Source organism: Rutidosis leptorrhynchoides, chromosome 8 (genome assembly GCF_046630445.1).
Source record: "Rutidosis leptorrhynchoides isolate AG116_Rl617_1_P2 chromosome 8, CSIRO_AGI_Rlap_v1, whole genome shotgun sequence".
In the NCBI taxonomy this organism is placed as follows: domain Eukaryota; kingdom Viridiplantae; phylum Streptophyta; class Magnoliopsida; order Asterales; family Asteraceae; genus Rutidosis; species Rutidosis leptorrhynchoides.
The window spans coordinates 83,334,188-83,361,834 of NC_092340.1; the positions used below are offsets into that span (position 1 = coordinate 83,334,188).

The following is a 27,647-nucleotide window of genomic DNA, read 5'->3' on the forward strand; positions in this document are numbered from 1 at the left end:
TGGTGAGTTATAGGTTTAATTGCTCAAGTCATAAATATATATAAAGATAGACCACAAGATTTCATCAAAAGTTTATCAATAGATTCTACGTAACAGAGCACCCTGGTAACTAAACTTTAACGTTATAATGATAATTACCCCATTCGTTTTAATACACGCAAACCAACGTGTCATAAACTCAAATAACATACGTCCGTTAAAAGGCTAGCGCTCTAGCTCGGACGGGGATGTCAAGCCCTATGGATCCATATACAATTATTCGCGTCCACCAGTCCATATCCTATGTACTGGCAGCTACTAGTTACCAAAGCTAAGGGATTTTCAGTTTAACTCAGTGTAGAATTTAGTATGTACTTGTGTCTTATTGCGTTTAAAATAAATTGCATGTATTCTCAGCCCAAAAATATTTAAAGTATTTAAAAAGGGAGACTATAAACTCACTTTTCAATATTGAGGTTCAATATTGTAGGCAAATTACGTAGACGTAAAGATAGTGGATGACCGTATGGTTGGTCTTGGATTCACAAACAATACCCCGAACAATACCCAATATTTCCTTAGCTTAAAACGGTTTGAAACCCGAATTAAAACACCCTCGAATATACTTTATTATTATTAAACTTAAAATTAAATTTAAAATTTAAAATTATAAATATAAATATGAATTACAGAAGAAGAGTGTGAAGATGAGTCGAGCAGAATCTGGCGTATTTATAATACTTTTTCATTTACTGTAGCCCATGCGATCGCATGAGTTTTCAGGGTTTTTGTCATGCGATCGCATGGCCGCCTGATCTGCTTTTGTTTGCTAGTTCGCCGACATCAAATAGTGTTTACTGTAGCAAATAGTGGTACTGTAGCAAATAGTGGTCACCGTAGCAAATAGTGTTTCGGTTTCACTGTAGCAAATAGTGTTTTACTGTAGAAAAGTCGTTTTTACTGTAGGAAAGTCGTTTTTTTTACTTGTACATCTTATAATATATATATATATATATATATATATATATATATATATATATATATATATATATATATATATATATATATATATATATATATATATATATATACATACATACATACATATAATTGTTCATGAATCGTCGAGAGTAGTCAAAGGTAATTGAATATATGAAACAGTTCTAAAATTTTGAGACTCAACCTAACAGACTTTATTTAACGTGTCAAAATAATAAATCGTACAGAGAATTGGTTTAAATAAGTCGAAATTTTTCGGGTCATCACATAAGGCCTTGCCAAATGCATTTTCCAATCGAATTCAATTGGGATGAAAATAGCGAGCAGTCGTCCACGATTTGTTCAGTAGATACATGATGTTTTAGCAGAGTAGTATATAAAATAGCTTATATTTTTACAGGAAATACTATTAAATACGATACAATTTTACACAAGATATTTATTTATTTAGAGAATGGATATACTTAAACTTTGCTACAACACTTATAGGCAGTGTACCTAATCGTACAGTAGTGTAGTTTTTAGTAAGTCCGGTTCGTTCCACAGGGAATCTTTTTAAACAAAGCTTAATGCTATATTAGTTTACTTTTATAAAAATACAAATATATATATAAGTAATATTATTATTATAAAGGGGGGGTTTTACCGTTTAATGACCGGTTTGTCGATTTTAAAACTTTAGTCGCAGTTAAAACCAAATGTAAAATAATAAATAAATACAAGACTTAATTTAAAGCGTAAAGTAAATAACGATAATGAAATTGCGAATAATAAAAGTGCGATAAAATAAACTTGCGATAATTAAAAAGTACGATAATTAAAAGTGCAATTAAATACAATAACAATAAATAAAAATGCGATAATTAGAAGTGCAATTAAATATAAAATAAAGGAAATTAAATATGAAATAAAAGAATTATGCTTATTTAAACTTCCGTAATCATGATGTTTAACGTGTTGATTTTAGTTTTATGCCCATGGGTTAATTGTCCTTTGTCCTGGATTATTTAATATGTCCGTCTGGTTTTTGTCCATAACAGTCCATCAGTCATAAATATAAAGTGCGAGTGTCCTCGTCAAATTATCCTTATACCCGAAGTTAAATATTCCAACTAATTGGGGACTTAAACTGTAACAAGATTTTAATACTTTGTTTAATAATTACACCAGGATGTCGACTGAGTGTAACCCAAGGTTTTAATATTTTGTTATCAATTATACCAAGTGTCCTTGTATATAATTTCACCCCTGTTTTAGTTATTCTAGTGGCTATTAATCCATTCCCGTGTCCGGTTAAATGAACGATTATTCGTACATATAAATACCCCGCCCATCGTGTCCAATCGAGTGTATATGGTAATTTATAGGGACGCCCAATTGTAAATCTTTATATTAACATTAACAAACTATCATTTAGTTAAACAAATATAAAGCCCATTAATAGCCCATAGTCTAATTTCCACAAGTGTCGTTCTTTTGTCCAAACTCCAATTATGGTACAAAGTCCAATTACCCAATTTTAGTAATTAGCCCAACATCATGATTACTTCGGATTAAATAAGCATAATAATAACTTAGCTACGAGACATTAAATTAAAAAGGTTGAACATAACTTACAATGATTAAAAATAGCGTAGCGTTACACGGACAGAATTTCGACTTACACCCTTACAATATTCGCTAACATACCCTTATTATTAGGATTTAAAATTAAAATTAAAATTAAAATATAAATTATATATATATTTTTACGATATAGATAGAGAGATAGATTATATGGATGATGAAAAATGATTAGAATTCGGTTGGCTTTATAGGGAGTTTCAGAGTTTGGGGCTCCGCGACTCGCGGCCATTTTTGCCTTCAAACTCCGCGAGTCGCGGAGTTTGCTTTTACAGCTCACACAAGTTTGGCTCTTTGTTTACCGACGGTTTTAAATATTTATATAATATATAAATAATTATAAGAATTATTTAAATATTATATTATATTTATGTGCATAGTTGACTTGTAATTTTTAGTCCGTTGCGTCGAGCGTTGAGAGTTGACTCTGGTCCCGGTTCCGGATTTTCGAACGTCCTTGCGTACAATTTAATATCTTATACTTTGCGTTTTAAATCTTGTACTCTTGTAATTTCGAGACGTTTCTTATCAATAATTGGAACCTCTTTGATTGTCTTTTGTACTTTTGAGCTTTTTGGTCATTTGTGTCTTCAATTCGTCGAATCTGTCTTTTGTCTTCACCTTTTATTATTTAAACGAATATCACTTTTAAATAGAACAATTGCAACTAAAAGCTTGTCTTTCTTGAGGAATAATGCTATGAAATATATGTTCGTTTTTAGCATTATCAAATATTCCCACACTTGAGCGTTGCTTGTCCTCAAGCAATATCGTCTTGAAATACAAGAATCACTTCTTTATTCTTCACACTTTGTACATCAGGGATTTCTATATGGCGGTATAAACAATGGTAGTAACGATATGGTTTACAGTCCCACATGACTATAAAAATTTAGATCCATTAAGGAAATTGGATCTTTATGAAAACATTTGATCTTTTGAAAATTAAATCTAGTTTTTACCCTAGATAAGTTTTCCGGAATAACCCTTCACCGGTGTTTGCAAAATATTATTGTGGTTTTGGTGGGTTTCAGATTTGAAAATTTTAGCTCAAAACTTATGGTTTTGTGTCACCCACTTGCTAACCTTGTATTTGGAAATCAACACGTCCAGTTTACTTGTCCCGTATATTACCTTTCGGTAAACTACCGTCCGGTTGTAAAGGAAAGCGTTGAACAAGCAACTGTTAAGGCAATGTCCCCTGACATGCTTTTAATTATGGTCTATAACGTGTCGGACGCAATTACTATCCTTGGTAGGAGCAATAGTAAAGCTCACCCTTATAATTTTTCGGTCTGGCACAAGGTCCTGTCTTTGACCATGCTATGCAACCACCGTTCTTACGGTTGACACCCGATTTAGTTCAGGTGACCTAATGAATTCCAGGTGAATTCCTAGGATTTTACGTTCAATGGTAATGAACGTATTGAAAATAGGGTTTTCAGAAAACAAATCGGTTTGTAATTTTGATCAAAATATTTTCTCGTTCAAGCTCGAGTTTAGATATCATTGAATTCCATGAGTTTGTAATTCTCAATCTTTAAGGTCAATCGCAAGGATTGAGTAATATCAGGCTTAAAAGCTGATTTTTGATCTTTTAAGGAGATTATCCTTTCTGGGGATCTGATTCATTAGTCTTATCCAGCTAATTTTCATGGTGCTCCCCCATTTTACGAGATAAATCCTTCTCATGGTTAGGATAAATCTGACCACTTGGCGACCCTGTTTAATGCTGAGGTCCGTGGATTTCCTGCTGATTTTAGTGATGACTTTTCTAGATTTTTCGTCAACCTACAGCTGGTCTGGACGACAACTTCTTAACTTAAATCAAGAAGCGCGTGTCTTTTTCGGAAGACTTTACTTCCTTCTAATGATGGAATTGATTCATCGTGTAGATCCAAAGCAAAAGTATTTTCAGTTATTTGTTACAGATATATGTGACATATGTTTAAGATAACTTGGTAAATTTTCCCACACTTGGTTTTTATTTTATTTTTTATCGTCCTCTATTCCATTTTAAATGAATTTTAACATTTTGGTTTGTTTCTCAATTTATGTCCTTTCCGAGGTTACAATAATTTCGATGTTAAAACCTAGTTTCATCGTTCATAAATATGTATAAACATGATTTTGAGTTCATTTAATTGAAAATTTTTTAAAAATTTTACTAGAATTGGGTAGTCAGTATATAAGACTAGGGCTGTTCTTTATTATTAGAGAGCACTAGATTCTAATACAACTACTACTTTACTAGTATTTTTAATGGTAACCCAGTGTATAAAGTAAAAATTTTAAAATCCGAAAGAATTTAACCCCTTCCCACACTTAAGATCTTGCAATGCCCTCATTTGCAAGAAATCAGTAACAATTTAAATTATTGAGGGTGATTTGTGTGAAAATGATTAAATTTTTACCAAAGTTTCCAAATATATTGGCGTTTGTTTGCTGAATGATAAATGGTGCACATCATTTGTTCATTCCGTCTTGTTGTTATTTCACATATATTTTGCATCTTGTCGTCAAAATTAGTTGCTTTTGCTGAACTTAATGCCAGTCTTTGAAAATGCGTTGTTTTACCCTGTTGTGTACATAAGATAAACTGCAAACATATATACATATTTTTGAAGTTTGGTATATTACCCCACATTCAAAAATTATTAAAATCTAAGAATAAAAGTTAGAAAATTATAAAAACTATTACAATATTAACATAAGTATTAAACGTATCAATATTACAAATTACAAAATAAATAAAACTAAGTAGACTAGGGATGATACTGATACCAATAGGGGTTCCAAGCATAACCATAGGTGCTATAGAATGCTTCGGCAGGGTTATACGTAGGATACGGTGGTTGCATCTCTATAGACCAGGAAGGGAATATGGGTTTTGGTGTAGGAATATAGTTTCTACCTATATGTTGGCAATGAGTTATGATTTGATTTTGATGAACTTGCCAATCCTCAAATGCTCTCTGTCTAGCATTTTCGTACTCATGTGAAGCTATAAACCTTTGCATTTCTTGCATTTCATTTCCCCCTCCTACATTACCTTGCTGTTGGTTTCTCTCAACCTGTGGATGTCTACCATGGTATTGTACTGCGGCGTTATTTCGCCTCTTCAAAACTTTCGCACCATGGTATACATTTAAACCTATAGTATCGCGGGGTTCTGGTTCTTCGACTAATAATCCCCCCCGACTTATATCCCCACCGAGATATTCAGCAATCAAAGTAATAAAAATACCACCTCCTATTATGCTATGCGGTCTCATCCCCCTAACCATAGCTGATAAATAATAACCCACACAATAAGGTATACTTACAGCGCTTTGTGGGTCTCGAATACACATATGGTAAAACAAATCCTGTTCATTTACCTTTTCCTTGTTCTTACCTCTTTGTGTAATCGAATTAGCTAAAAACCTATGAATCACTCTTAATTCAGCTCTATCTATATCCAAATAAGAGTAATTTCCCCCTTTGAATCGGTGATGGCTTGTCATTTGACTCCATACACCGTGTGTATCAAAATTTTCATCTATCTTTCTACCATTTAGTATCAACCCTCTACAATCGGCAGATGCTAACTCCTCAGGCGTATATATACGTAAAGCCTGAGCCATGTCTAGTAAAGACATGTGGCGTATCGAACCTCCTAACAAAAATCTAATAAAAGATCGATCGGTTAAACTAGCTACCCGATCATTTAATTCTATACTACATAACAATTCTTCACATCATACTTTATATACAGGTCTACGCATGGTGAATAAACGTACCCAGTCGTTAAAAGTAGAATTACCATACCTCTGTGCAAGTAATTCCCTAATTGGCCCGGCCAATTCTACAGCTTCTAATGGTCCCCATTCTATGACCCTAGGTACCTCAATAACTTTAGAATGAAGAGTATGCAAACCCCTTTAGTATTTTGGATAATCTATCCAAAGTCTGTCAAATCTCAGGTTCGGGTGCAAATCTTCCAAGTGCATATCAGAAAATGTCATGACTGGATGAGGTATATCTTGTTTGTAGAAGTTATCCACCTCCTGTTGTTCCGCATTCTCAGCAGGAGCATTGCGAGCTTGGGATGAAGATTCACCCCTTTCAGTCTGCAAAACACATCAAACACAATTTTTGTGCATCCAAATATGCATTAGTGTCAGCAAAATCATCAATCAAAATAATTACAATGACATGATCAATTTATATCAAACTTAAGCTCATTTTCATATTTTTATCAAATCTACACTTTTTCAAATAAGCATATACGAAAATTTTCGCCAAGTTCATAAGCATTCAACTCAAATAACATGTCAAAATAATCATTACTAGCAATTAAACAAGTTTCAAATGGCATTATCTCTCAAAAATCAAGTTCATGAATTTTTAGACTTGAAAAAGTCCACTTTAATTCTCAAAATCATGTTTAGGCTCAAAGTTTGGATCATTTAACTACCTAAACATGTTACACTACTTAATTTAGCAACAATTCATGACAAAAGTGGCCATAACCTGTTTATATCAAAAAGCCCCAAATTTGCTCAAGAACACAAACCCTAGATTACTCAAAATTTGAAGTTTAACGCTTCTAATCATGTTAAATAGCATCAATCTAGGTTATACAAGCATAATACATAAACAATTTAAGCATAATTACACTAAAAAGCATCAAAATCAAATTGGGGAAAAAATTGCTCAAGAACACTAATTTTCGGATTAAATGGTGTTTAGGTGTAGAAATTTACCGTTTTTCTTGAGTAATTCCTTGATAGCATCCTTCTCAACATGATTTTAGTAAAAGATTTGATGATTAACGGTTAAAAATTGTGATTTTGGGGGTGTTTTGCGGTTTTTTCGTGCAGTATTTCGCTGTATGTTTGAGTTGTGTGTGTTGTCTGAGCAGTTCTTTGCGTTTTTTTTCTTTTCTCTATTTCGGTCCTCCCGCGACTCGCGGTGTTTAAAGCTTCAAACTCCGCGAGTCGCGGAGTTTGTATTTTTTTTTTTATATCTTATACTAATTAAAACAATTAAGTAATTAATTTTAAAATTTTGTTTCCCTTGTTATTTAGGACGAGGTCGTTTCGGATCAATGTCCTAGTCCGTCCTTCGACAAAATTTTAAAATTTGTCTTTTTGTAGCGATTGTTTTAAAAGCTAAGATTTTTGGGTTTTTTAATGTTTTTGGCATACTTTAATTCAATAAGATTAAAAATAATGATAATAAAAGTTCTCGTCCCTCTCTTGGGTAAAGCAATTTCGGTTCAAAGACCTAGTCTTCAACTTACGACGAATTTTAAAAATCGTATTTTTAACTTAATGAGATAAAGTAAATTTTTGTTTTTAAATTCACACAACTTAAATATAAAATTCAAAATTAATATTAAAAATTCACACCAAACTTAAAATTTGAAATGCATAAAAATAAAATTCATATTTTAAAAATTAAAAATTCACACCAAACTTAATTTAAAAATTCATATTATAAATTCAAACCAAACTTATATTAATTTTTCAAATATTTACAATTTTAAAAATATTGTTTTTACAAAGTTTACAATATTAATTTAAGATTTAAATATTAATTTTAAAAACATGGTAAAAATAAAATTAAAAATCTTTTTGGCTTTTTATCCCACTTTAATCAATCAAATATTATCAAAAATATGCGCCCCTCTTTTCGGTAAAGTAATTTCGGTTCCAAGACCTAATTTAACTCATGACGAATTTTTGAAATATTTTGGATTGATTGATTAAAGATATTTATACCTTAAGAATAAACGTTAAATTTCGCAGTGATGTAATAAATTTTTGAATGATATCAATAATTTCGGTCGCCAAACCTAATTTTATTCAATACCAATTTAATACTTTATAGCGAACAAATTAGCTTTTATTATCAAAAGGTTAAAAATAAAAATAAAAATAAAATAAAAACTGTACAGACATACCTGTTAAATAGATTTCTTAGTTATATGATCTATCCCATTCATAAGATAGTCGGTTTAATTGGTTTTCCATAGCTACATAGGCGTAACCTCGAGCATTCAGTGTCTTTTCTTCTAAACATATGAACGGTCCGTCTCTGCATAAAGTAACAAATTCGGTGTTTGAATAGGTTTGATTATTTGAACATTTACCTCCATGTGACCATTTTCCGCATTTGTGACATCTTTCTAGGTGTCGTGATCTTCTTTTTGCTGTGGATTTTGATTTTCCTTTACCAAATTGTAACTTATTATCTTCGCATCTAGATTCTTTTCTAACTCCGTCCATTCTTTCTCTGATTACTGATACTATTTCACTCGGAAGTGTGTCATTATTACGTTTAGTGATCAAAGCGTGTTGCATTAGACCATGGTTTAGTTCACAGGCAGTCTTCATTTCCTAAAAAAAATAAAAATTCAGAATGGGGGGAGAAGACTAGTTCTTTAGGGTCTGCTAGGAAAAGACCATTCGGGTTCCATTTTAGAGAACTACATGAAAACAGACAATCTAACTCTAACAGAAATACATATTATCCTTTAAAGACTTGATTCTCCTCACACTTAGTTAGCTGTGGTGTCGAAATTGTGATTAACTTTGTTGTCAACTTCCATCGGACCATGTATGTAGTGTTTAACTCTGTGACCATTAACTTTAAATTCAATCCCATTTGAATTTATCAATTCTACTGTTCCGTATGGGAAAACTCTTTTAACTATGAATGGTCCAGACCATCTTGATTTCAATTTTCCAGGAAATAGCTTGAATCGTGAATTGAAAAGAAGAACTCTGTCTCCTTCTTTAAATTCTTTTGAACTTCTGATTCTTTTATCATGCCATTTCTTCGTTCTTTCTTTATAGATTAACGAATTTTCGTATGCTTCATGTCTTAATTCTTCTAATTCGTTTAGTTGACTTAATCGTAGACGTCCGGCTTCATGTAAATCAAGATTACATGTCTTCAAAGCCCAAAATGCTTTGTGTTCAATTTCTACTGGAAGATGACATGCTTTTCCATAAACAAGTCTAAAAGGTGTGGTTCCAATTGGAGTTTTGTAGGCTGTTCTAAAAGCCCAGAGTGCATCCTCCAATTTAATGGACCATTCCTTCGGATTTGATCCTACAGTTTTCTCTAGAATACGTTTTAAAGCTCGGTTGGTATTTTCAACTTGTCGACTTGTTTGTGGATGATATGCGGTGGAGATTTTATGAGTTACTCTATATCTTTTAAGAACTTTCTCAAGTTGATTATTACAGAAATGAGTACCCCGATCACTTATTAAAGCTTTCGGTGTTCCAAACCTTGCAAAAAGACGTTTTAAAAAGTTGACTACAACTCGTGCATCGTTAGTTGGGAGAGCTTGTGCTTCCGCCCATTTAGATACATAATCAATGACTACGAGTATATATAGATTATTATTAGATTTTGGAAATGGACCCATAAATTCAATACCCCAAATGTCAAATACTTCACATACTTGGATGACATTCTGTGGCATTTCATCACGTTGACTTATTTTTCCGGCCCTTTGACAAGCATCACAGGATTTACAAAGAAGGTGTGCGTCTTTGTAAATTGTAGCCCAATAGAATCCAGCATCATAAACTTTTCTTGCTGTTAGTTGAGGCCCATAATGCCCTCCTGTTGGTCATGTGTGACAATGGTTTAATATTTTACTGGCTTTATCTCCAAATACACATCGGCGTATTATTCCATCTGGACAACTTTTAAACAGATGTGGATCTTCCCAAAAATAGTGTTTTATATCACTGAAGAATTTCTTTCGTCTTTGGTACGATAATCCTTTTTCAAGGAATCCACAAACTAAGTAGTTTGCATAGTCTGCAAACCATGGAATTTCTTTATAATCTTTCTTCAATAGATATTCATCAGGAAAGTTGTCTTGTATGGCCGATTCATTTAGAACTTCTAATTCGGGATTTTCAAGACGAGAAAGATGATCAGCGGCGAGATTTTCTGCTCCTCTTTTATCTCGGATTTCAATATCAAACTCTTGTAAGAGTAAGATCCAAAGGATTAATCTTGGTTTAGCATCTTGTTTTGAAAATAGGTATCTAAGAGAAGAATGGTCGGTATAGACCACCGTTTTTGCTAGAACGAGATATGATCGAAATTTGTCAAAAGCAAAGACAATAGCAAGGAGTTCTTTTTCAGTAGTTGTATAGTTCGTTTGTGCTCCTTGTAACGTCTTACTAGCATAATATATAGGTTGAAATCGTTTTTCAATCTTTTGTCCTAAAACGGCTCCCATTGCAAAATCACTTGCATCGCACATTAGTTCAAATGGTAGATTCCAATTTGGTGTTATCATGATCGGCGCATTAGTGAGTTTTTCTTTAAGAATATTAAAAGATTTGATACACTCATCTGAAAAGATGAATGGAGCATCCTTTTCTAGGAGTTTATTCATAGGAGTGGCAATTTTAGAAAAATCTTTTATGAAACGTCGGTAAAAACCGGCATGCCCTAGAAAACTCCTAACTCCTCTAACATTGGTGGGATGTGGAAGTTTAGCAATTACATCTACTTTAGCTCTATCCACTTCAATTCCTTCTTTTGAAATTTTATGTCCAAGAACGATGCCTTCTTTAACCATGAAATGCGATTTCTCCCAATTAAGTACTAGATTTGATTGTTCGCATCTAATAAGCATTCTTTCCAGATTAACTAGACATGATTCAAATGTATCACCGAAGACTGAAAAGTCATCCATGAAAACTTCCATGCATTCTTCTATCATGTCGTGAAAAATCGCCATCATATACCTTTGAAAGGTTGCAGGGGCGTTGCAAAGTCCAAATGGCATGCGTTTGTAAGCAAAAGTACCATAAGGGCACGTGAATGTGGTTTTCTCTTGGTCCTCGGGTGCTATTGGAATTTGAAAATATCCGAAAAATCCATCTAGAAAACAATAGTAACTATTTTCTGCTAATCTTTCCAACATTTGATCTATGAAAGGTAAGGGAAAGTGATCTTTTCTGGTGGCGTCATTTAATTTTCTATAATCAATACACACACGCCATCCTGTTACAGTTCTAGTAGGAATAAGCTCATTTTTCTCATTTGTAATGACAGTCATGCCACCCTTCTTAGGTACGCATTGAACTGGGCTTACCCATGGACTATCAAAAATTGGATAAATTAAACCTGCATCTAGCAGTTTAATAATCTCTTTCTTAACTACATCTTGCATATTAGGATTTAGTCTTCGTTGGCGTTGCACATACGTTTTATGACCTTCTTCCATAAGGATTTTATGTGTGCAATACGAAGGACTTATTCCTTTAATATCATGAATCTTCCATGCAATGGCTGGTTTATGAGCTTTCAACACAGAAATGAGTTGTGATTTCTCATTTTCAGTAAGAGAAGACGATATTATTACAGGTAATTCAGATTCACCATGTAAATAAGCGTATTCCAAATGGTTTGGAAGTGGCTTTAACTCTAATTTCGGAGGTTCTTCTATCGATGATTTGTATCGATATCTGTCTTCTTCTTTTAGCATTTGAATTTCTTCTGTTGTTGGTTCATATCCATTAGCTATAAGTGTAGCTAACATTTCAGCTTCATCAATTGGTTCATTACTTTCTCCTAAAGAACATTCTCATGTTCCTTGTAATTCTGGAAATTCTTCTAATAATTCTGCATGTGCATCTATAGTTTGAATATAATAACATGTATCATCTGCAGATTGTGGTTGTTGCATTGCTCTATCCACTGAAAAGGTAACACTCTCATCCTCTATACTTAGGGTCAATTTCTTACCGAACACGTCTATCATTGCTTTAGCCGTGTTTAAGAATGGTCTTCCTAATATGAGAGGAACTTGAGAATCTTCTTCCATGTCCAGAACAACAAAATCTATTGGAAATACTAAAGTACAAACTTTAACTAGCACGTTCTCCATTATCCCTCTAGGATATTTTATTGATCTATCGGCTAGTTGTATGCTTATTCTGGTTGGTTTCAATTCTCCAAGGTCTAGTTTAGCGTATAGTGAATACGGCATTAGATTTTTACTAGCACCTAAGTCTGCCAATGCTTCTATTGAACTAAGACTACCCAGAAAACATGGAATTGTGAAACTTCCTGGATCAGATAGTTTTTCTGGTATCTTATTCAACAGCACTGCTGAACAATTAGCATTCATGGTAACAGCCGAGAGTTCTTCCATTTTCTTTCTATTTGAGATTAGATCTTTCAAGAATTTAGCGTATCTAGGCATTCCTGAAATCACATCAATGAAAGGAAGATTTACATTTATCTGTTTAAACATATCCAAGAATTTGGATTGCTCGGCTTCAAGTTTCTCTTTCTTCATTTTACTCGGGTAAGGAAGTGGTGGTTGGTATGGTTTAACATAAGGTTTAGCCTTAACTGTGTTATCTTCATTAACCTTTTCAACTACCGGTTCTTTTTCCTTATCTTGATTAGGTTGTGGTTCTTGTGGAGTAGGAATAGCTTCATCAGAAGTTACAGGTATTTCAGGTGGTTTAAGTGTTGTACCACTTCTTGTGGTAATAGCTTTAGCTGTTTCATTCCGGGGGTTAGCATTTGTATCACTAGGTAGACTTCCGGGTTTTCTTTCACCTATTAACCTTGCTAGGTTACTTACTTCTTGTTCTAAGTTTTGAATAGAAGCTTCTTGATTTCTAAATGCTTGAGCATTTTGTTCATTAGTTTGTTTCTGAGATGTGAAAAACTGCGTTTGAGTTTCAACTAGCTTCGTCATCATATCTTCTAAATTCGGCTTTTTATCATCGGTTTGTTGTGGTGGTTTGTTTTGAAAATTAGGTCTTTGCTGGTTGTAAGTATTATTGGATACTTGTTGATTGCTAGGACCTTGTTGGTTGTTGTATGGAATATTTCTGTTATAATTCAGGTTTTGATTGTAAATTTGTCTTGGCGGTTGATAATTATTCTGATAATTATTTCCAGGCCTTTGGTTTATGTATGAAATATTCTCTCTTTGTTCCATTGTTAATTCAATACTGAGACAATCTTTTGTCAAATGTGGTCCTCCACACTGCTCACAACTAATTCGTATTGAGTGAATATCCTTAGTCATCTTTTCCATTCGTCTCTCCACAGCATCTATCTTTGCGGAAATGGAATCTAAGTCATGGCAAGAATCGGCTCTGGCTGCTTTAGATGATCTAATGATATCTTTTTCTTGGTGCCACTCATGTGAGTGGGAAGCAGTGTTATCAATAATTTTTTAAGCATCAGTTTCGGTTTTCTTCATAATAGAACCACCGGCTGCTATATCTATGTCTTTCCTTGTAGTGATGTCGCATCCTTGGTAGAATATTTGTACTATTTGACAGGTGTCTAAACCATGTTGCGGACATCCTATTAATAACTTTACATATCTTGTCCACGCCTCATATAGAGTTTCATTCGGCTTCTGTGTGAACGTAACAATTTTTGCTTGAAGTCTTACGGCTTTAGATGCAGGAAAGAATTGTTTAAGAAATTTTTCAACTAAAACGTCCCATGTATCAATCGCCCCTTCAGGTAACGATTCCAACCAATCTTTGGCTTCTCCCTTTAAAGTCCAGGGAAATAACATGAGATATATCTGTTCATCCTCCACTTCTCGGATTTTAAATAGTGTGCAGATCCTATTAAAGGTACGTAGATGTTCATTTGGATCTTCCTTTGGCGCACCACTAAATTGGCATTGATTAGTCACCATGTGTAGAATTTGTCCTTTGATTTCATAATCTGGCGCATTAATGTCTGGATGAGTAATTGCGTGACCTTGGCCAGTGCGTTTAGCTCTCATTCGGTCTTCCATACTTAAAGGTTCCAGATTCTCCATAATTGAATTTGTTGAATCGGAATCACTAGAGGATTCTGATTTAATGGTTCGTTCCTCAACAATCTCTGTTTGAATGATTGGTGGTTCCGGAGGAAAGTTTAGTGGTTCAGGATCTACGAATCGTTCCTGAATATTCTCCGGATTCTCAATTGTGAGGCCGGGTTCAAAAAATGGATTATCGGAAATTTGAACTGGAGTACTTGGTCGACTGGATGACGATTCTAAAGAAAAATCAACGGCGGTAATATTTGCTAAATGTCTTGATCTAGTTACAGGTGGTGAACGTACAAAAGGTGGTGAACGTCTTGCTCGGTGCATTCACTGAATATCCTATTAGTTTTTTAAAAGGAAAGAAAAATTATAATAAGTTATCCAATCAATAGACTTTTCTGATTTTGCCCACGTTTCGAATAGCCAAAAGATGCAGCAGAGGGGCAGGATTCGTTTGGTCTCAATATAATTGAGGACTGTTTAGCTCCAATAACCCGGTCCACGTACAAATCCAACTATTACTACGAACCATAAAATTTTGATGTCTATCAATTTAACCACTTAAAATAAATTTTCGTAATTTTAAGAAATTTAGATAAGAAGTAGAATAAAAATCTATGTCCTAAAACTAGAATAGCGAGAAATAAGAAAGAAAAAGAGTTCGTCGAAAAAGGTCGAAAAAGAAAAATGGTTGAAAAATAAAAGGTGACGGAAAAATAAAAGAAACTTATAAAACTTAAACATACTTGACTAACCTAACCTTATTACTACAACTAACTTAAAATTATAATCGCAAATTGAGATTACTAATTGGAATGATAATTGATACATAGGTAAAAGTCGTCTAAAAATATTAAAGCTTACAATAAAAACTATATCCCAAATGGAAATCACTTAAAAAAAAACTAAAACTTAAAAAGGCGTAGCAAAATTCTAAAGCACCTAAATCTTAGTCTAAAGAAAAAGCACTTAAGGGATTTTACGGCAAAGCCTAAAAATCTAGAAGTAAAAATAACTATGGCAAAAACTAAGTTTAAAACTAAATATGGGCTAAAAATATAAATATTACGCTAAAACGATTAAAAAGGGACAAAATATAAAAATATACAAAAAGTTGTAAAAAGTACAATTTTTATAAAAATATTATTTTTATATTATTTATTTATTAAAACTATTAATTTTACAATTTAATTAAACTAATTTAACTAAAATATAAATTAAGTAAAAAAATAACTTAAAATAAAACTAATTATAATAATAATAATAATTAGGGTTAATAATAATAATAATAATAATTAATTACCCGTAATAAATGCAGTTTAGGGTTTCTGTCGGTGTCAGAATAGCTCCGCGAGTTGCGGTAGTCGAGGCAGAAAACTCCGCGAGTCGCGGGGTTCAAAATTCAACTCTGGTACAGTTTTAATTTTGACGCGTTTTTTTTTTTCTGTTTAATATTTTCTGTTTTATAATCTAAAATTTTTATATAATAAAAAACTTATATTTTTGAAAACTAGAATAAAAATAGAACTACTTTATAAAAAAATATCTTAAAAATATATTTATATATATTAAATTTTTTTTTTTCGGTTTTATATTTATAAAATATATTTAAAAAAATAAATTAAATAAAACTTATATTTTTACAAACTAAAGAAACTTTATAAAACTTAAATATTTATCAAATTTCTAAAAAAATACTTATATTTTTGTTTTTCTTTTTATATTTTTGAATATTTAAAACGTATTTTTATAAAAACAAATTTTAATAAAAGTAAACTAAAAATCTTTTTTTTTTATATTAGCGTTGCGCTTCCGGCTTTTAAGAGATTCCTCGGCAGCGGCGCCAAAAATACTTTGATGTTTCGCAAGGTGTATATAAAATACTATTATATTTTAGTAGGAAATACTATTAAATACGATACAATTTTACACAAGATATTTATTTATTTAGAGAATGGATATACTTAAACCTTGCTACAACACTTATAGGCAGTGTACCTAATCGTACAGTAGTGTAGTGTTTAGTAAGTCCGGTTCGTTCCACAGGGAATCTTTTTAAACAAAGCTTAACGCTATATTAGTTTACTTTTATAAAAATACAAATATATATATAAGTAATATTATTATTATAAAGGGGGGTTTTTACCGTTTAATGACCGGTTTGTCGATTTTAAAACTTTAATCGCAGTTAAAACCAAATGTAAAATAATAAATAAATACAAGACTTAATTTAAAGCGTAAAGTAAATAACGATAATGAAATTGCGAATAATAAAAGTGCGATAAAATAAACTTGCGATAATTAAAAAGTACGATAATTAAAAGTGCAATTAAATACAATAACAATAAATAAAAATGCGATAATTAGAAGTGCAATTAAATATAAAATAAAGGAAATTAAATATGAAATAAAAGAATTATGCTTATTTAAACTTCCGTAATCATGATGTTTAACGTGTTGATTTTAGTTTTATGCCCATGGGTTAATTGTCCTTTGTCCTGGATTATTTAATATGTCCGTCTGGTTTTTGTCCATAACAGTCCATCAGTCATAAATATAAAGTGCGAGTGTCCTCGTCAAATTATCCTTATACCCGAAGTTAAATATTTCAACTAATTGGGGACTTAAACTGTAACAAGATTTTAATACTTTGTTTAATAATTACACCAGGATGTCGACTGAGTGTAACCCAAGGTTTTAATATTTTGTTATCAATTATACCAAGTGTCCTTGTATATAATTTCACCCCTGTTTTAATTATTCTAGTGGCTATTAATCCATTCCCGTGTCCGGTTAAATGAACGATTATTCGTACATATAAATACCCCGCCCATCGTGTCCAATCGAGTGTATATGGTAATTTATAGGGACGCCCAATTGTAAATCTTTATATTAACATTAACAAACTATCATTTAGTTAAACAAATATAAAGCCCATTAATAGCCCATAGTCTAATTTCCACAAGTGTCGTTCTTTTGTCCAAACTCCAATTATGGTACAAAGTCCAATTACCCAATTTTAGTAATTAGCCCAACATCATGATTACTTCGGATTAAATAAGCATAATAATAACTTAGCTACGAGACATTAAATTAAAAAGGTTGAACATAACTTACAATGATTAAAAATAGCGTAGCGTTACACGGACAGAATTTCGACTTACACCCTTACAATATTCGCTAACATACCCTTATTATTAGGATTTAAAATTAAAATTAAAATTAAAATATAAATTATATATATATTTTTACGATATAGATAGAGAGATAGATTATATGGATGATGAAAAATGATCAGAATTCGGTTGGCTTTATAGGGAGTTTCAGAGTTTGGGGCTCCGCGACTCGCGGCCATTTTTGCCTTCAAACTCCGCGAGTCGCGGAGTTTGCTTTTACAGCTCACACAAGTTTGGCTCTTTGTTTACCGACGGTTTTAAATATTTATATAATATATAAATAATTATAAGAATTATTTAAATATTATATTATATTTATGTGCATAGTTGACTTGTAATTTTTAGTCCGTTGCGTCGAGCGTTGAGAGTTGACTCTGGTCCCGGTTCCGGATTTTCGAACGTCCTTGCGTACAATTTAATATCTTGTACTTTGCGTTTTGAATCTTGTACTCTTGTAATTTCGAGACGTTTCTTATCAATAATTGGAACCTCTTTGATTGTCTTTTGTACTTTTGAGCTTTTTGGTCGTTTGCGTCTTCAATTCGTCGAATCTGTCTTTTGTCTTCACCTTTTATTATTTAAACGAATATCACTTTTAAATAGAACAATTGCAACTAAAAGCTTGTCTTTCTTGAGGAATAATGCTATGAAATATATGTTCGTTTTTAGCATTATCAATGCACTATTGATTGTAGGAAGATTCCACCATTTAAGGACGTGATTCCATAACTCAATAACACGGGAACACTGAGTGAGGAGATGGTCTACGGATTCAACATAGTTATTGCATATGGGACAAAGCACGAAATCTAAATCAATGCCTCTTTTATCTAGCTCGACTCTAACCAGTAACCTTGAATGTAAAGCTCTCCAAATAAAGATTTCCACTTTGAGAGGGATAGCTTTATTTTTAAGAGTTTTCAAATGAGGAGTCGGGATTGTGGACGATAGTGAGATGTCGATTAGATTTGATAACCCTTTTGTTTTAAAGATACCATCCGATTCCAAGTTGTATTTCCATGAATCATTAGCGTCACTTAAATACCCATTTGCTGTAATCATCGAACATAGAATCTGTAACATGCTATTAGAACGACCTCGAACACTACTAGACCAATTCCAACAGAAGGTGATGGATCCATTTTCGTTTACCACTCGATCTGCAACCGACACGTCCTTGATAACTTCTAGTGCAAATAACCTGGGAAATTTATCCTTTAACTTGAAATCACCAAGCCATGAATCAAACCAAAACATAGTTGACTGCCCGTTCCCTATAACTCTGGTGAATGAAGATGTGAAAACCACCCCCATCGCATCGATTATAGATCCTGCTTTGATGATGTTGCACCAATTTGTATATCCAAAGCGTGACCTGTCAAAGTTAGTATCACCTAACCCCCCATCCGCCCCATAAATACTTGAAATAATTTTAACCCAAAGTGAGTTTGGGTTTGTTTTGAACCGTCACCACCACTTGCCCAAAAGAGATAGGTTTTTTGTATTTAGAGACCCAATGTTTAACCCGCCCAAATCATAAGGTAGAATCACCTTGTCCCATTTGACCCAAGAAATCTTTTTTCCCTCACCCGTCCAGCCCCAAAAGAAATTGTACCTCAAGGATTCAAGGAGCTTTAGAACACTTGTGGGAGCTCGGAAGAGAGAGAAGAAGTAGAGAGGCAAGCTACTTAGCACCGACTTCACAAGGGTTAGCCGTCCACCGAAGGATACCGATTTAGATTTCCAATCCTATAGTCTTTTTTGGAACTTTTCGATGACCGGTTGCCAAAAGTTAGCTTTGCTCATTTTAACACCAAGTGGAAGACCCAAGTATTTCAATGGGAAGGATCCGGGGGAACATTGGAATCTATCGGCCATGTAACAAAGCTCGGAGTAATCTACCCCGACCCCGTAAAGAAAAACAATATTATATATTTACCCACTTAAAAAAACAATATTATATATATATATATATATATATATATATATATATATATATATATCCATTTTAAACATTTATATTCTTCAAATATTAAATGAGTATGAAGACTAAAAACATTCTTTATTCATAACAGTATAGCGATATGATGTATATACTACACTCAACCTACATTACCAAAACCACCAATTACTCCCACTAAAGAAATACACCCATTTAATGTAGAGACCCGTCCTAATCCATCCGGACGAAGTCCATATCGATTATAAACGATTCACAACAGTTGATTACATCGCGAGGTATTTGACCTCTATAAGATACATTTTACAAACATTGCATTCGTTTTGAAAAGACAATCTTTCATTACATCTGAAGTTGACAGACATATATACCATTTCATAATATATCTAATTATAATTGACTTAATAATGATCTTGATAAACTCAACGACTCGAATGCAACGTCTTTTGAAATATGTCATGAATGACTCCAAGTAATATCTTTAAAATGATCAAATGCACAGCGGAAGATTTCTTTCATACCTGAGAATAAACATGCTTTCAAGTGTCAACCAAAAGGTTGGTGAGTTCATTAGTTTAGCATAAATAATCATTTCATAATTTTAATAGACCACAAGATTTCATCTATCCAATTCTCATAAACATACGTCCCATACATAGAGACAAAAATATCATTCATATGGATTGAACACCTGGTTACCGACATTAACAATATGCATATAAGAATATCCCCATCATTCCGGGATCCTCCTTCGGACATGATATAAATTTCGAAGTACTAAAGCATCCGGTACTTTGGATGGGGCTTGTTGGGCCCGATAGATCTATCTTTAGAGTTCGCGTCAATTAGGGTGTCTGTTCCCTAATTCTTAGATTACCAGACTTAATAAAAAGGGGCATATTCGATTTCGATCATTCAACCATATAATGTAGTTTCGATTACTTGTGTCTATTTCGTAAAACATTTATAAAAGCAGCGCATGTATTCTCAGTCCCAAAAATATATATTGCAAAAGCATTTAAAAAGGGATTAATGAAACTCACGCATATAAATATTGTAAAACAGTTAATAAAGCATTTGCATGTATTCTCAGCCCAAAAATGTAAAGAGTAAAAGGGATCAAATGAAACTCACGCATATAAATATTGTAAAACAGTTAATAAAGCATTTGCATGTATTCTCAGCCCAAAAATGTAAAGAGTAAAAGGGATCAAATGAAACTCACGCAATATAAATATTGTAAAACAGTTAATAAAGCATTTGCATGTATTCTCAGTCCCAAAGATATATATTGCAAAAGCACTTAAAAAAAGGAATAATGAAACTCACCTAATGTATTTTGTAGTAAAAATACATATTACGACAATGAACAAGTGTAGGGTTGACCTTGGATTCACGAACCTATTATTCCATCATCTATATTAATACAGGTACCAGTAATCGAACAAATATATATATTATTAGTGATTTTATTTGTTATTTTATATCATGTGTTTCATTAATAACTTAATTAGATATATTTATCTTTATATAGATAATTAACTTTTATTACAAAAGTGTTAATATGATTAGGTTTTATGTCATAAATATATTTTTTATATAGAAAATCTTCATTTGATATAATAATAGTAATAATAATATTAATGATAAAGATAATACTAGTTATGATAATAATAATATTCCTAATAGTAATAAAAATGATAATTTTTCTAAGAATGTTATTATATATATTGATAATAATAGTTTTTAATAAAAATAATACTTTTACTAAAATGATAATAATATTAATTGTATTAATTTAGTACTAGTAACAATTAATTTAATCAATAAAATAATAATAATAATAAAACTACCTCAAGAATAAGTGCACTTGCCCGGGCTCGAACCCGCGACCTCTCGCCTAAACACAAACACCCATAGCCACTCTTCTGTCCATTGCATTTCTGTTTTAACTTATATCCTAAACTATATAACCCGTCGTCTATATAGATAATCTGGCTCAACATCTAAATCAAAGTTCACGGCCCAATTAATTAAGATTCGGCCCAACTGAAAAGAATTAGTTCTCGGCCCAACTGAAAACTAGAGTTCGGCCCAACAATTTAGAATCATAACAGCCCAATAGCTTATTATAACAATTTACCATCTAACAATTCGTTTAAGCAAATGATTAGAAAACCCTAAAGTTATACGGTTCACCAACACTTCCTATCATCATCGTCTTTTTACTTCTCTTGTTCACGGATTAAAAGAAATAGGAAAACGAACTTGTAGTTGATGGTTATTTTGGGATGGTTTGAAATGGGAACAGGTAACATGCGAGCAATAACAACATCACTTTATCATCATGATCCTTTCATTTACAACATCACCATCATTCCTTGTCTAACATCATTATCATGCTAGTCATGTAGGCTCCTTTCTTTCATTCTTTTCATGATACAGCCAACTTAAACAATTATATTGTGTCCTTCCTACTCCCTTTGTCGTGGCCCACAAAAAGGAAAAAAAATATTTCAACCGTAGATAAATTCAAACACATTATCTCATTGTGACCCCATTTATCATCATAATACTCGATTTCGTTTTCTTAAATAAACAAGTGGGGCATTTTTTAATTGTGCCAACAAGGAGAACCCACTTATTCAATATATAGTATATAACTTAACATTATGTTCATTGTTTTCATTAAATAGAAACACAAACGAAAACAGCAGGTACCTACGATTTGTGATGGAAAAGGTGTGTGGTGATTTTTATGGTGGTTGTGGCTCTTGGTGTCGTGGTTTGTTGCTTGTTGATCGTGGTGGTTTTACACAGAAAAATAGTTGAAGAAGAAACAAGTCTTCATAGTGTTCTCGGGTTCAAACAGAAGAAGAAGGAAATAAAAAAATATAACGGTTGTGGTTGAGTTTGATGATTTACTTTAATCGATGACGGGAAAGGTGGTGATTGTTTTGGGTCTGTTTTCAGTGAATGAACACAGACAAGTAGCAGCAAGTTTGAGTCGTTTGATTGTGGGTTTCGAAGGAAAAGAAAAAAAAATATATGTTGTAGCATGTTAACGAAGGTAGTAACAAGTGAGTTTTGTTTGGTTGATTAGTAGAATAAAATGGAAACACGTACCGTTTGTTCGGGTTGGAAATAGAAACGGAATATATATAGTAATAGTAACATTAGCATCCCAAGTGGGTCTCGATGGTGTTTGATCATGATAGTTTCATGGTGATGACGTAAGGTGGTTCGGTTAATATATTTCCAGGTATGTGTGGTCTTTGATTCAGAAAATAGAACATTTGTTGAATCCTTGTAGTAGTGTGGTGATCGAGGTGGTCTAAGGTAGTGAAATGGGATTTGTATGATTACATACAACATGAATTAATCCGTGTTATAGCAATTTGAGTAGTCGACAGGATTTATTGATCGTACAGAATTAATAAAAGAAATATAAAAGTTTGATAATGACTCAAAACAGATTTTGGATTATCTGTGTGTTTGATTCATGGTTCGTACTATATTGAAGAATCAATTTAACAGTCATAGACAAAAACGAAAAAGAATTCGATGTGGACCCTTATCTGATTACCTATACATCTAAATCTGTTTAACAGTGTTTATATTTTTATATATAAATCTGTATCTAAATTTGTTTATATAAAATGTATAATAAGTCTGTATAAATCTGTTTTTAATACGCATATATCTATATCTATATATAATATATATATATATATATATATATATATATATATATATATATATATATATATATATATATATATATATATATATATATATATATTATATATAGATATATATATATATATATATATATATATAAAGAACATAATATAATAATATTAATTACACAAATATCATAATCCAATCTTAATGAAACAATTAATAATAATAATTTTTATAGTAAGATATTAGTAATGATAATATGATATTTTTAGTTATTAGAATAATGATATCTTTTAAAAAATATAAATTTAGTAACAATTCATTTTGATGATAACTATAATATTAATGATTTTAATGATTTTAGTAAGAACAATTTAAATGTATCAATTTTATATCTATATAACATACCTTAAAAATAATACTATTGATAATGCAAATAATTATTTTTAATATTAATATTAATATTCATACAATTAATGAGAGTAATACTAGTAATATTGACATAACATTAAATCTTGTACTTAAATTTAATATCTTAATACGTAGTATTATATATGTCCTTTTCAATGATATCTATATAATTATATATATATTTATTTTGATAATAACTTAATTACTCTATTTATTATTTTACTTTCTAAATTTCAGATTGTTTAAAGTGTAGTTTATTAATTCAGAAGTATTATGTATACTCTTATGTTGTTATATATATATATATATATATATATATATATATATATATATATATATATATATATATATATATATATATATATATATATATACATACATACATATTTATTTCCTCACACATGTTCGTGAATCGCCGTGGATAGTCAAAAGGACAAATACAGTCATGCAAAACAGTTTTCAAAATTTCGTAACTCAATATTACAGACTTTACTTATTTTGTCGAAATCATATATAAAATTTAAGTTTAAATTTGGTCGGAAATTTCCGGGTCATCACAGTACCTACCCGTTAAAAGAAATTTCGTCCCGAAATTTGATAGAGGTCGTCATGGCTAACAGTAAGAATGTTATTATGACGAATATAAGCTGATCCATAGAGTTTTATCATGATTAAGAAATACGGATAAAATAATTCGATTTCTCGAAGCGTATGTGTGAAGCTATCGTAAAAGAGCGAAATGAGTAAATGTAGAATCGTTTTAACTGATGACGTAGTTATGATTGATTTCCGGAATTCATGGGATTTAAAGAAAATTTTCGTAATAAAATTTGGTTCTTCGGCGATTAAGGAAATCAAGATCTTCTTTGATTAAATACTATAATTTGTTTCGATTGCTCTGATGGGTATTTCACTATAAATCCACCCCCCTTCTTTTCCTTATTTTCCATATCTCACATCTTCTATTCTTTCTCCTCAACTCATAATTTAAAACATTCGTTAATATGTTCCATCCCATTCTGATCCTTGATATTCTCTTAACTTTCATATCTGTCATTTTTCTCTTTCATCTACCGCCGGAAGATTCTATTTACTTCTACTATACTCTCGGGTTTATAGTGTTTCTAGTTCTCCCGTGCCTTTATATTGCTATTTGCATCGATCTATACGGTTTATAATTTTTGGGTGGTTGTTGGGTTTTATATCTTCCCTTATATTTTGATGTCCCTGTTTCTGTCTTCAATAATCATTGTCATCCACAGTTAATGCTCTCTCCTATTTGCTGCGATTTATACTCCAATTTCTATTTCAGAGTTGTGTCCTTTCGTTTCTTCTTCTGGTGATTAAGCATCGCTTGTAATGGTCCAGAATTTGCAGATATGAATTTCGGAATGAACATTGTTAATGTTCTAAGAAGGAAATCGTAATGGCACGATCTTGATTTGGTAAATTACCAGAATATCCGAAAAGATAGAACTAACAAGAATATATGTTCTTAATATGTTTGGAGATTAAATAAAATGTAAGAGTCGTGTAAATGGTACATGATGACGGTATGTTCTGTGAATCACCACGTTCCATTAGAACTCAGCATGAATTACTGTAATATAATCACGTTGATCAAGTGTCATTATATTATACTAACTCATGCATCAGTTTCCAACACTACTTCAAAACATTCATATCTTAAATTCGAAGGTTCGCAGAATATAGAAACTACAACAGCTTCCTCTTATGATATAATACGGATAGTGCAGAGAGATATTTAATATCGAACGAGAATATTTATGATGATATCTTCAGAAATATTGAGGATATTAATAAAGAAAGGTACGATGATATCTTAGGATTTCAGAATTAAATTGTGATGAAGAAATTCATTCATAATGATTTAGAATGGTTAAGGAGTAAGGTATTCGCTAAAGATTTCATCAGAAACAGAATCATCTGGATTCTTTATGTACAAGTTTAGTCCTTGTAATTTGTTCAAAGTCTCCTTCAGGGTTTCACATAATTCGCTTTTCGGTACTAAATTTTTCTATTGAGCGTTTCCAACACTCCCTTCTTTATCTTCATACTTTGGGCTGTTAATGTCATCAACAGTTTTCGTTGCTTTATCAGTTTTCTCAAAATTCGAAGAACTGATTCGTAGACTAGAGTGCTGTTCAGAATTTCAGAATAGGAGATCATAATTTTAAGAGATAAATGTTATATATGTATACCTATAACTATTGATGTAGAAATGCTGCGAGATTCAAAATACTGATTTCTGATTCTCGGTAACTGGTATGTCAATTCTCGTTACAAGATGCGGATATGTATATGATAGGGTCTTAATGAACAATTATAATGGTTCTTCGGAGAGTCTTAAGCCAACGAGTAATGAAGTTGCTGCTAAGTTTTCTGGTAATGTGATGGGGTGTAAACGGTTCCCCGGTAACGATGACGAAAGGCAAACTTATAAATCAAAGTTATAATAAGGCTAATCCGTCTGAAAAATTGAAGTTGACTTGTTGGAGCTGTGACAAAATTGGCTAATTTGAAAAAGAATTGAAATGTTATTTTTGGTAATAGCAATGTCAAAGGAGATAGCACAGATACGTGTTAAACGTTTACTCAGGTTCCGAGTGTTTTCAGATGCATAACTGTATGTATCAATCTTTTCTTCCGTAGATGAAGTGCGATTGGTTCATCCTCTCGATTGAGGTGTTTTTAAGAATCATGAAAGGTTTGAACGCAGATTGTAATTGTCAAGATATAAATGAGGTTTAAGATGAAAATCAAGTGGCAAACTTGAAGTATTATTTAGTTTCATATGTTATAATCAATATTTTAATTCATTTTAATTGTCCACTGTTGGTAGTCCTCAGTTGATTAGTCCATAGTTAGCTAGGAACAGTTAGCTAGGATTTTGTTAGCGTGGATTCTTAACAAAATTTTTCATAGTAAATTTGTTTGTTTCTAACAAATTTTATTCCTTCAAATGTTTTCTTCATTGTGCCACTTGTTGAATTCTGATAGATCAAAATTCAAATATGAAATTGAATGAAAATGATTATTCTGCGGTGAACGGATACGTATATCGGTGGTTGTAAATAGGATAGTAAATGACTGTTGAATCAGATTCGAAGAATGTACAATATAACTTATTAATATGAAATCTAAATATTCCTCGGGTATTACCTACCCGTTAAAATATTTCATCATTAACAGTTTGTACAAAAGAATTTTTAATTACAATCTTTATGAAAACATATATACATATATTTTCTTCAGATATAATCACGGATTTAATGAGTTAATGTGCTATTAATCTCATTTGATTTACCATTAGAACAATAATTTATAATCTCTAAAATATTAGAGATTACATAATCGCCATGTCGAGCGAAAATAAAATAGATAGAACGATACGTAGAACGATGATTATACTCGAGGTACAGAATGAGATGTCGAAGCTGGTGATGCGGATGTTGTTGTTGGTGGTACTAATGCTGTTGGTGCTAAGGTTGGTGGTGTTACTGATGTTGGTGATACTGCTGGTGCTTGCAAATTATGTACCGTGCTCTCTAAAGTTAACACTCGAGCTCGGAGTTCTTTAACTTCTTCTACTGACCCTGGTTGGTTATCAGTGTGAGGTAGAGATCGGATATCTTCTCTAGTTCCGTTAATGGTAGTCTCAAGACGAAAAATTCTGGCAAAAAGGGTATAAACGGTGTTGCGAACAGGTTCGCCGGTGAGCGGGTCGAGTACTCCAAGGTTAGGTGGTAGATTCGATTCATGATATGGAGTACCTTCTTCCCTTCTCCATAGGGTGAGTATGTCGCGAACCCACCCCCATTTTCTCCAGTAATCACGGTAGTTGATTGGTTGGTGTGCTCCTGTCACGCTGTCTTCGGAGTCAGAGGAACTTGTTGATTCGTAGAGGCCATCTTACGCGATCTCAGGAAAGATTTTTGGTATGAAGATTTTAGTGACAGCAATTTATAGT

The 27,647-nt window shown here is 32.2% G+C and overlaps 1 long non-coding RNA gene across 1 annotated transcript in view; it reads left to right on the forward strand.

Annotated features, from left to right (window-relative positions):
• Positions 1-27,647, forward strand: part of LOC139862209 (uncharacterized) — a 105,919-nt gene that overhangs the window by 72,238 nt on the left and 6,034 nt on the right. The window lies entirely within an intron of this gene.